Genomic DNA, 11,676 nt, shown 5'->3' with positions numbered 1-11,676 from the left:
GTCATGTCTGTCACGTTTTTGGGTCCCCATGAAAAATGCCCATTGTGTTCAATGCTATTTGCATGTGTGGTGAGAATTAGCAGCGCGTTTTCTTAATGTGTTTGCATTGTGAGGATTTTTCTTTCTGAAATTGCATTTAATTTGTTAAATCTAACTTGATTGGAAGGTGGGACTTCTTTTTCTGTGGTGGCAATGCAAAGTTTTACAATTTTACCCATTCATAATGGAAGTGCTGAGGTTCCAGCGCATTTCCCAATCCCAGATGTTTCATAACAATGAAGCTGCAGAAACTGTCGTATAATCTGAGAATCGTCAGTCATATTGATCAATGATTTGCTCCATTATTAGATGAATTGCTTCCTTTACTAGAGGGTCCATACTGACCATTGCATTTTTCCTCATTTAAATTATACCGGTGACAAGCCTTGTGTATTCAATTGCAACTAATTCACATCTGGATTTTCTTTTCTTTTTTGTGAACTTTGAAAAGATCTGCTTTGCTTTAGGATGGAAACCCGGTTAATGAGTAAATCACTGAATCACCCCAACTTATTCATTCAAAAACAATGATTCATTCAGCACTTGACCTGCATAAAGGTTAATTCTACTAATTCTACTTTTTTCGTAACTGTTTTTGCAGCCAAATAAAAGCATAAAGTAAGAAGAAATCTTCTGTCAAACACGATGCAGAAACAATTTCCATTTTTTATCCACTGGTAAAATCCAGATCCAACTGGTTCATTTTGGTCACAAGGTTCAGAACAGACAAACAGTTTAGTTTGACAGTGTGAGCTAAGTTTAACACATCACTATTGAAACTCTAATGTAAAATGAGCTATATTTACATCTAATTTGTTGATTTATGCAATTATTACCCACATAGTCTTGCTGTTATCTGAAAGGAGGGTTGAATAGAGACATCTGTGTTAGTTATGTCAATTGATTTACAGGAATCCTAGTTGAAAAAAATAATATACAAATAGCTAATTAAAATATATTTGTGTGTGTGTGTGTGTGTGTGTGTTTTCTGCAACAGCTACCACACCAAAAGAAGATTTCTGAATAACAAATTAAAATTGTGGCTCATAAAATCTTTTACGTCACTGCTCCTGAACCATAATTAAAGGCTCTATTTCTTATCATGAGTGAAGCACTTTTCACAGAAAAAACTTACATATTTTTTAATTGCTGTTTTGAGCTGGTATTATTATTGTTGTTGTTGTTGTTGTTGTTGTTGTTGTTGTTGTTGCAGTTGTTGTTGTTGCGGTTGTTGTTGTTATATTTTTGAAAGAATTGTGTCACAATAAATAAAATACTCAAAGTATTAACCCTTTAACTGCCCCACCAAGAATTGCATTTCTTAACCCTTAATGTCACTAGTTGACACACTCAACTAGTTTGATTTTTTTTTTCAAATTTTTTCCAACATATCCCACAATTTCTAAAATACCAACCTCTAGCAAAAGGTTAAAATGTCGGTTTACAATAAAAGTACCAGAATTAATACATATACTATTAAAAGCAGAACATTTGAAGTGTAAGACCAATCTGTTCAAAAAATAAATAAAAAAAAAATTTTTTAACACTAAATTATCTTTATTTTTGGAAGCACTAAAACATTTCAGATTCTCATTTGTTTAGTTTTTTTTACAATAAAACCAAAATCAAGTGTAGTAGTGCAACAGGATTATGTTAGATTATTTTTCTCTTTTTTGTAAACCAACAATGCTATGTGTAAGCATTAATTAAAACAATCATTCTTTAAATAACTTTAACAGTCATTTTTTAAAAGTCAAAATATGGTCAACTATTTGGTAGAGCAGGCAGTTAATTTTTTTCTGAAAATAAAATGACAGCAGAGACATGAAACAGATCTGAAAGAAAACGGTTAATATAATTCAGACATTAGAGAGAAGTGTAATAGGAAAGATGACACAACAATCGTTTTACCACTTTCATTTAAGGACCAATTCTCACTACAAACTATGGCTCATTACCTGCATATTATTAAGCTATTGACTGTTCATAAGCACAGCTTATAAAGCACATGCTCTGCCTGATCTAATTCTACATAATACCTAAACATAAGCCACAAATTAGGAGTTTGTTAAGGCAAAAATAACATTTTTTTGTTATTAGTGAGAGTTGTACCTTAACTAAAGTGTGACCTAATGTTCAATGGATTCAAAGGTGTTTCTAAGAAACATTCTCTGCTTTTAATCTGCACTTTGATTTGCTGAGAGATATTTGACAAGTTTTATCCAAACACGTAAAACTACTGATTCTTTTATTTATTTCACAATAGCTGAAAATGTCTAACTACATTATGTAACATCCGAAAACAAAAATGTTCTCTTTTTTAAATCAATGTAGACTCTCCAGTTACTCCTTAACTAGCCCATCACACATTATAAAGCGAACTCTCTCTATTTCTCAGGGATAGTGCTGACAGATATACAGTAATTGAAGTATTTGGTGCGGTTAAGAGCTTGAAATCTGCCCACCCGTACTGCTGCGCAGGGGCTTTGGGTTTGCTGAGGTTCAGATCAGGGACTTTCTGTCTTATCAGTCCCGCACAGGCTGTATGAGGTTCCCAGCCTTATTAACTGTTTAATATGTACTGAGTGAACTTCACACACACCAATAATGATTGACACAACTAGATACTTTATCGCCACTTCAGCTGTTTCATAGGATTAATTTAGCTGACTGACAATGATTATGGACATCCCAAAACACCCTGTTATATAATTATTGGAAAGACTTTATGTGCATGACATAATGTCCATTGGGAAAACCAATGTTATAAGCTTGTGAAGAAATGTAACACTAAAGAAACGCTGGAAATAAGGGAACAAATTCTATAACCCTGAAGCAGAACGTTAAACTAAATTTAATCAATGATTTTGATGCCTTTTAGTAACCTCAATATACACTCACAGGTGTTATTAGATGCACCTAGGACAGAGTTAGACCCCCTGTTGACTTCAGAACTGCCTTAATCCTTCATGGCAGATTCAACAAATTACTGGAAATATGGTCCATATTGACATGATAGCATCACGCAGTTGCTGCAGATTTGTCGGGTGCAGATCCATGATGTGAATCTCCCGTTGAACCACATCCCAAAGGTGCTCTATTGGATTGAGATATGGTGACTGTGGAGGCCATTTGAGTACATTGAACAGTAAACAGTCTGAGATGATTTATGACATGGTGCGTTATCCTGCTGGAAGTAGCCATCAGAAGATGGGTACACTGTGGTCATTAAGGGATGGACATGATCAGCAACAATACTCAGGTAGGCTGTGGTGTTGACACGATGCTCAATTGGTACTAATGAGCTCAAAGTGTGCCAAGAACATACAGTATCCCCCACACTATTACACCACCACCAACAAAACATGAAGCATGGATACAAGGCAGGATGGATCCATGCTTTCATGTTGTTGATACCAAATTCTGACCCTACCATCCGAATGTTGCAGCAGAAATCGAGACTCATCAGACCAGGCAATGTTTTCCCAATCTTCTATTGTCCAAATTTGTGTGATTTGTAGCCTCAGTTTCCTGTTCTTAACTGAATAGTGGCACCCGATGTGGTCTTCTGCTGCTGTAGGCCATCTGCCTCAAGGTTGGACGTGTTGTGCACTCACAGATGCTCTTCTGCATACATCGGTTATAACTAGGGATGTAACGCCATTGTAAATACCGTCATACCGCAATAGCAATTTTTTTCAATATTACCGTAGTCGCATGACTAACTACAATTCAAACTACAATTCCCATCAGCCCAGGCGTGGCCATCAACCTTTGCGGTCTGTTGTCGCTACAGATCCAGTAATGCGGAAATGGAGTGTGCTGCTAGTAGCGGGGATGAAAAAGAGCTGGAAATGATCGAACCTAAATCGGGTTTTAAATCGGATGTGTGGAAGCATTTCGGTTTCTCCCTAAAAAAAGAAGGGGGGGGGGGTGTTGTTGTTGTCGCCCACGCGTAATGAATATCGGTGTTGTTGCGCGCGTTCTGATCAGCTGTGTTGTCGCGCGCATACTGTAAAGCGGGACGGAGGGTGTGTCGCGTCGCGGGGGCACTTTTGATCACTTTGGAAGGGCACTTTCTATCCAAGACTAAAAAGGGCATGTGCACTGCACAGGTTAAGCCCTATGTGTGCACGTGCCTGCAAGTCGGGGAATACGACTAATAACAGTCATGGAGACTGCAAAAACACAGCACACTGTTCAGACTGATGCAGACATTGACTTGTACCACTCATGGCTTGTCCTCTCAAGTGGGGGAAAGACAATGCACAACGTTACGCTCTGTCCCAGAAACCTCAGTCCCAAATGAGAGGGTTTTTTTCTGTTGCAGGGGACATTGTAAATACCCAGAGATCCCAGCTTTTTCCAGATTATAGTTATATGATAATTTTCCTTAAAACCCATCTCTATCTAAGTGAGTGCGTGATTAAATGTTGAATGTGATTAGTTTTAAACAATACTAAATTGAAACTTTATTTTTTTTACATGGTTTAATGATTTTTTGTTATTAAAAGGCCATGAAACCCCCTTGTTTCATCAGGGTGTTTTCACACTTTGGAAAAAGTCAGAAAAGTGGGCGTGTCCAGCTCTGTTTAGGGGGGAGTGTCGGAGGAACTAAAGTGGGATGGTGTGGGAGTGTCTATTTGGGCACGAGCGAGTTTCAGAGTCAAAACACACACACACACACACACACACACACACGGGAGAAATTGATGGTGTTTACATGGACATCTGTAGTTGAATTATTTGCCAAATTATTAAATGGAAACGAGATATTTGATTCGAGGAGCTGCTCTAAGCGTGTACTTTTCATGCAACGTTTGATACAGCACGGCGAATGAGAGAAAAAAAAACCTTCGGATTTCCCGGAAACTTAGATGCACACAGCAGGTAGTGTCAGAAAGCCGCGTGTTATTCCTTTCACAAAATGCGGCGAAAATCCTACACGAAGTTAAAGTTTGGTTGTGGTGCTAACATGTTTACACTCGGTGCAATAGTTAACTTAGTTCGATACGAACAAACTGAATAAACAAAGAGCACTGGTCGCTCACTTACCAAATCTGTAGAGACAGAACAATCACCAGCAGCTAGAGCCGCGTCTTTATTAAGAGGAGACTACAAGCGAATCCGATCTCAGCGTTTGCAGATGAGAACAGCTCTCAGGTAAACAATAATCCTCCTTAGACACGTAAGTTATTGTTGTCGAGCGTCGCGTACACTGTTAATCCACACGTGACTCCAGCTGCGCTCTCACAGAGAGAAAATGAAAACAAAACTTAACTGCAGCAAATTATAAAAGCAACACTTCACGTTTGTTTTGCCAACACAACGTGGCGTCTCTGCCGTCTACACTCTGACAGTAATAAATATTAATGAAGTTGCACAATAGAGCGCGCTGATTGGTTTGAACCAAGCCTTACTCATGCATTAATGCAACACACTGTAAGACGTAATAAGACACACTCTGGTACAGACGTCCAGTCTGCACGCAGGAATACAACAACGCTATTATGTCATGGTCGTGACGCAGCTTCAAAAATTCGTTTCAAACCGGAAGTACGAATTTGCTTGAAATATCGCAAAAACAACCAATTTACACTTTTTAGTGAAATATAGGTGTCCTAATAGTGTTTTTAGCAGTGTGGGACACATATACGACTGTCAACAGCTCAAAAAATGTGTTTTGGTGTTTCGTGACCCTTTAAAATTGAAAAATTGAAGTTCCTGTTTTAAAGCTTACAGAGAGATGGCTAATTTGTATGTTATTGGCACTTTTCGCACTTTTTGGGGTATTTTTATTAGTTTAGTTTTTCCTGTAAATGATTCAATAAATATCGTACTGTGCAATTCATACCGAGGTATTACCGTATCATGAAATTATAATTATAACCCTAGTTATAATGAGTGGTTATTTGAGTTATTGTTGCCTTTCTATTAGCTCGAACCAGTCTGGCCATTTTCCTCTGACCTCTAGCATCAACAAGGCATTTGCGCCCACAGAACTGCCGCTCACTAGATATTTGATTTTTTTGATCCCATTCTCTGTAAACTCGAGATATGGTTGTATGTGAAAATTCCAGTAGATCATCAGTTTCTGAAATACTTAAACCAGCCTGTCTGGCACCAAAACCATGCCACATTCAAAGTCACTTAAATCTCTTTTCTTCCCCATTCTAATGCTTGGTTTGAACTGCAGCTGATCGTCTTGACCATGTCTACATGTCTAAATGCATTGAGTTGCTGCCATGTGATTGGCTTATTGGAAATTTGCACTAAGGAGCAGTTGGACAGGTGTATTTAACAAAGTGGCCAGTGAGTGTACATTACCTATTGGAAATATTATAAATATTAGGTATAAAAGCACATTTATATATGATCATTAATGTAAATAATGTACATTAATTAATTATTAATACATTAATAAGGTATGTTAATGTACTTACTAACATGAACTGAGAATGAACATTACTTTTACTTCATTTATTATTCATAGTTCAATAGTTATTAATGCTTTATTAAAATCTTAAGTTGTGGTTGTTTATATTAGGCTAGTTAATGTATTGTGAGTAAATGAACTAATGCTAACAAATATAAATGAATACTGAATGTACTGTTTATTGTTTGTTAACGATTGTAAAAACATTAACTAACATTCAGTCCCACTTTATATTAAGTGGCCTTAACTAATATGTACTTACAAAGGATTAAATAGTTTGTTAACATTATTGTGTAAATACATGTATTTACTGTGTACTTATGCTTGATTAAATACATATATGTAATTACATCTGTATTTAACTTTTGTAATTACATTTGTAAATACACTGTTGACCATCCCTTACACCTTAACCCACCCTTAAACCTAAACATACCACCAAACCTGTCCATAACCCATGCTCTATCCCAACACAAAAGCACCACAAGTGTTCTCAAATACATTACATACACAGTAAGTAAATTGTAATTATCTTTTTTATTTAAGTACATAGTAGTTAAGGACACTAAATATAAAGTGGGACTGAACTTTCTGTACTTTCATAGAAATGACTATGGGTTCCTTCACTCTAAAGAAAAAATAAAAATAAATAAATAAACAAAAATGCAGTGTTGTTTCAACAGATTTTGGGTAAAATATGGAGTAGTGTAACTGTTGAGTTATTTTGTAAAATTATTTTAAATAAAATTATTAACCTAATGGTTGGGTTTGCGAGTATTTAACCCACATGGATATGTTACATTAACCTAGCATGTTTTCAAGTGTTTTTGTCTTGGTTTGCTGAGATAGTTAAATATGCATTCATATTCCTTGAACATTTAAAGACTTAAATAGTGGGGACACAGCAATAGACTTAAGTAGAAGAAAAAAATGCTGGGCATTGGATCAAATGTGGACAAACATAACAGTCGGGTAAAAAAAAAAGTAATTTAGATTTAAAATTAAACACAGGTTTGTCCATATTTGACTAAATGTTGGGTTAAAACAATTCAACTAATTTTTTTAGTGTGGACGGGAGCATTTAAAATGTGGTAAACATATGATGAATGTATGAATTTCCAAGAAGCTTTATTTGAACTCTCATAAAAAAATCAACTCCTGTCACAAAGCAAAAATGAAAATCCCCGATATGAAATAAAATGTGTACATATTAAAATGATTATTTTTTTTTTATATTATTGTCCAGTATTTTTAACAATCACAGGGTGGCGCTGTTTGTCCACTGGAAAGCTGCAGAGTGTATAATCAGCTTTTAATTAGAACTAACGAGATTTTAAATTCATTAAACGTTATATATGAGATTACTACACTGAAAACACCTCTTATTTGCAATTTTACTTTTGTTGGAGCTTTTAGTATTTCTTTTTTTTAAATGTGAAGTTAAGTTTTAACCTATTTAAACCATAAGAAAGACTTAACAAAAAAAGGTTGATAAACAAAGTATCTTTACTTTTACTATTTTAACCCTTGTGTATTGTTTAAATTGACTATATATATAATCAATATCACATGGTTAAAGGGCTCCTATTATGCAAAATTTTATTTTAGAAGCTGTTTGAACATAACTGTGTGCAGGTGAGTCCACAGTCATATTGAAGTGACACAATAAGTCTTTTTTTTTCTGATGTTAAAATAGGAGCCAAATGCACTGATTTTGAGGCCCACTGCAATGTGATGTAGGAGTGCAATTTTCCCTGCCCACAGAATGGATTGACAGGAGCATATTAACATATCTCGGTTTAATTACATCCACAAGCCAGGGTTTGCAAAGAAACCTGGATTAAAAGTTCTGTTCCAATTTGATCAGCTGAACCCCATGAATGAGTTCTACATGTGTAAAACATTTTTAAAATAGAGCATGTTTAAAATAAAGTTAAAAGATCGGTATGCTGGAATCAGCACATCTGTATTGTGTTTATAGTGCAACTACAAACAAGGATGCTTTGATCATACATCAAAATCTTGATTTGTGGATGTTAAATCATGCTTTTTTTGTACAGTAACATAATGGATACACATACAGAAATGTATAGTAACTTGTATCCTGTCACATTTGCCACGAATAGCTGTGCAAAATATGTACTGCGAACTTTGTTAGGGCATTAGTGTGACTCATCATTGCAAAAGGCTTGACTAAACTTCACAGCAAATACATCAAATAACCATTAGGAAAATAGTTCAGTCTTTTGACTCAAAAAACTGTACATCTAATTAATTTGTGTCTGCCTCTGTCAATGACTGCTGTTGAATACCCATGCATGTCAGAAGGGTGATCGATGAGAACAAGCTCATTTGCATTTAAAGGCACAGGCTATAAATGCAACTACAATTTCCTATGACCCCAAAATAGACATTTTCAGCAAGGTATAATAAATGATCTGATGGGTATTTTGAGCTGAAACTTTATATAAAAATTCTGGAGACATAAAAGACTTATCTTACATCTTGTAAAGTAGGTAAAAGAGTAACCCTTTAAAACAACCTATAATTCTTACATTATGTTAAAATAAGTTAACATTAGTCGCTGCTCAATGACAATGACAACGTCCTGTTCTGATTAAAAGCACAATTGTGTTAACTGCAATGTGACTCCAGTATGGATTTAGTTAAAGGTGCTTATGTTAAGAGATTCTGAGAGCGTTAAATTAGTCAAGGGTGCTAATAATAGCTGACCGACACACTGACACACCACAGAGCAGAACACAGTAATTGTTCTTCTGTTTTATCAGAGCCAATCCGCACAGGCAAATGACATAATGGTTCTGAATCTGCTAGGAGACGGTCAGACAATGTTAATATAATTAGCTTCATTAGCATTCCTGCAGCTCGTTATTAATGTTCAGCTGCCGTCCTGTCGAGTGCATAACTGAAAATCGATCATTAATCTTGTAAATGAGTGTGTAAGCAGATGCACTCACTTCCACATCACAAGGTCAACGTGCAAAGCAAATATTCAACCTTAGTGTGAATGGTTTGGTGTGAATGTTGTACATAATGTTTTTTGGCACAGTCTTATCATTTCATTTTATAATACATCAATGTATCATCAGTAGCCATGAATATTGATTTAGCCTTTTTATTCATTCCTTCTTCATTCATTTTCTTTTCGGCTTAGTCTCTTTATTAATCTGGGGTCGCCACAGCGGAATGAACCGCCAACTTATCCAGCACATTTTACGCAGCGGATGCCCTTCCAGCCACAACTCATCTCTGGAAAACATCCACACACACTCATTCACACTCATACACTACGCACAATTTAGATTACCCAATTCACTTGTACCCCATGTCTTTGGACTGTGGTGGAAACTGGAGCACCCGAAGGGATACCCACGCGAATGCAGGGAGAACATGCAAACTCCACACAGAAACGCAAACTGACCCAGCCAAGGCTTGAACCAATGAGCTTCGTGCTGTGAGGCGACAGCACTACCTACTGCACCACTGTGTCGCTCATATGTGTTTTATTATTATTCTCAAGGTGTTTGTAGCCACTTACTTGCATTTATAATGCCGGCCAGCAGCTAGCTCTCTGCAACTCTCACATGGTCGCCCACTAAAGCTGCGCCTGGTCTGTACCTGTATGGGAGATCACATGGGAAAGCTAGGTTTCTGCCAGAAGTGGTGTTAGTGAGACAAGCAGGGGGTGTCTGTGTGGGTCCTAAGGCCCCAGTATATTGTAGTGGAGTCTATACTGCTCAGTGAGTACCGTCTTTTGGATGAGACGTTAAACCGAGGTCCAGACTCTCTGTGGTCGTAAAAATGTCCTTTGGTCTGACATCCTGGCCAAATTTGCTCTCTGGTCTCTGTCCAACCTGGCCTCCCAACCATCCCGGTATCATAATTGGCTTCATAACTCGAGAGGGGTCTGGATGCAGACCTGGTGCAGTGCAATCTGAGCTGCATCCAATGCTTTTTAATGCACTCACCTAACCCCACCCCTAACCCTAACTGTCACTGTGATGTCACTCACTCCACTGAGTGCATTGTCTCTGACATTGTGTCGCTGAGTGATGCAATCTCAGCTTGCATCATAAAGGCTGCATTCAGATACTATTGGATCACTCTGTCTTCTCTCCACCAATCAGCTGCACACTGCACACTGGTATTGGCTGAGGAGATTCCTGAAAAATGTGTAAAGCACTTTGAGTGTCCAGAAAAGCCTATATAAATGTAAGGAATTATTATTATTATTATTATTATTATTATTGTAAATTAGTAAGAACCATAATTTTGGCTTAAATGTTTTGAAAATCTTATATCTTCGATGAGGCCTGTTGAACAAAAACAATTTTGGTTTTTAGTTCATGGCTAGTTGCATTGGGTTTGATCAGGTTTCATCACCATGACAACTTACACTACACAACTAAAGACGCAAACCAGACCAATCAGCTTCGAGTGCCCATGCGTCTTTTACTAGATTGCACGGTGGCCCAGTGGGTAGCAAGTTCGCCTCTCAGCAAGAAGGTCACTGAGGCATGGCACTAAACCCCACCCCTATAACCCCAACCGTCATTGGGTGATAAGCAAATCGTACTAAATTGTACAAATTAGATTGTATGAATTCATAGGAATTAGCCACTAAATCAAAAAGTTACTAATTGCCGTGAGATTGCGTTGGTTTCCAAGTGATGGGTTGCAGCTTAAAGGGCATCCGCTGCATAAAACATATGCTGAATAAGTTGGCGGTTCATTAAGCTGTGGCGACCCCTGATTTTTAAAGGGACCATAAGAAAACATTCATTCATTTATTTTCCTTTGGCTTAGTTCCTTTATTTATCATGAATGCTTTCTTTGCCACTCCAGATGCTTTTATTAATAAGCTATTTGTGTCATTGCAGAGATGTATGGATGCAGTCCTCCAAGCTCGTGGGAGTCATACACAATATAAAACATTTTTCCACTGCACCATGATTTTATACTCTATACTGTACATTATTTCTGTTAAGTGACAAGACTTTTGTCTGAGCAAAGTCAGACCTTACTGTCCTTATTAAATAATTAAAAATCAAGGCATGATCATATTTTATTTTGGTAAAGTAAGCGTAATCTACAGGCCTTTGCCTTTCAAATAAGCCACTTCTGATACCAAATGATCAACTACAAGTTATTTGTTGTTCCTAAAACTTGGATAGGCGACA

The sequence above is a fragment of the Danio rerio genome, chromosome 11, assembly GCF_049306965.1.
Source record: "Danio rerio strain Tuebingen ecotype United States chromosome 11, GRCz12tu, whole genome shotgun sequence".
NCBI lineage: Eukaryota > Metazoa > Chordata > Actinopteri > Cypriniformes > Danionidae > Danio > Danio rerio.
The sequence above is the reverse complement of the archived record's forward strand: the minus strand, read 5'-3'. Positions refer to the sequence as shown.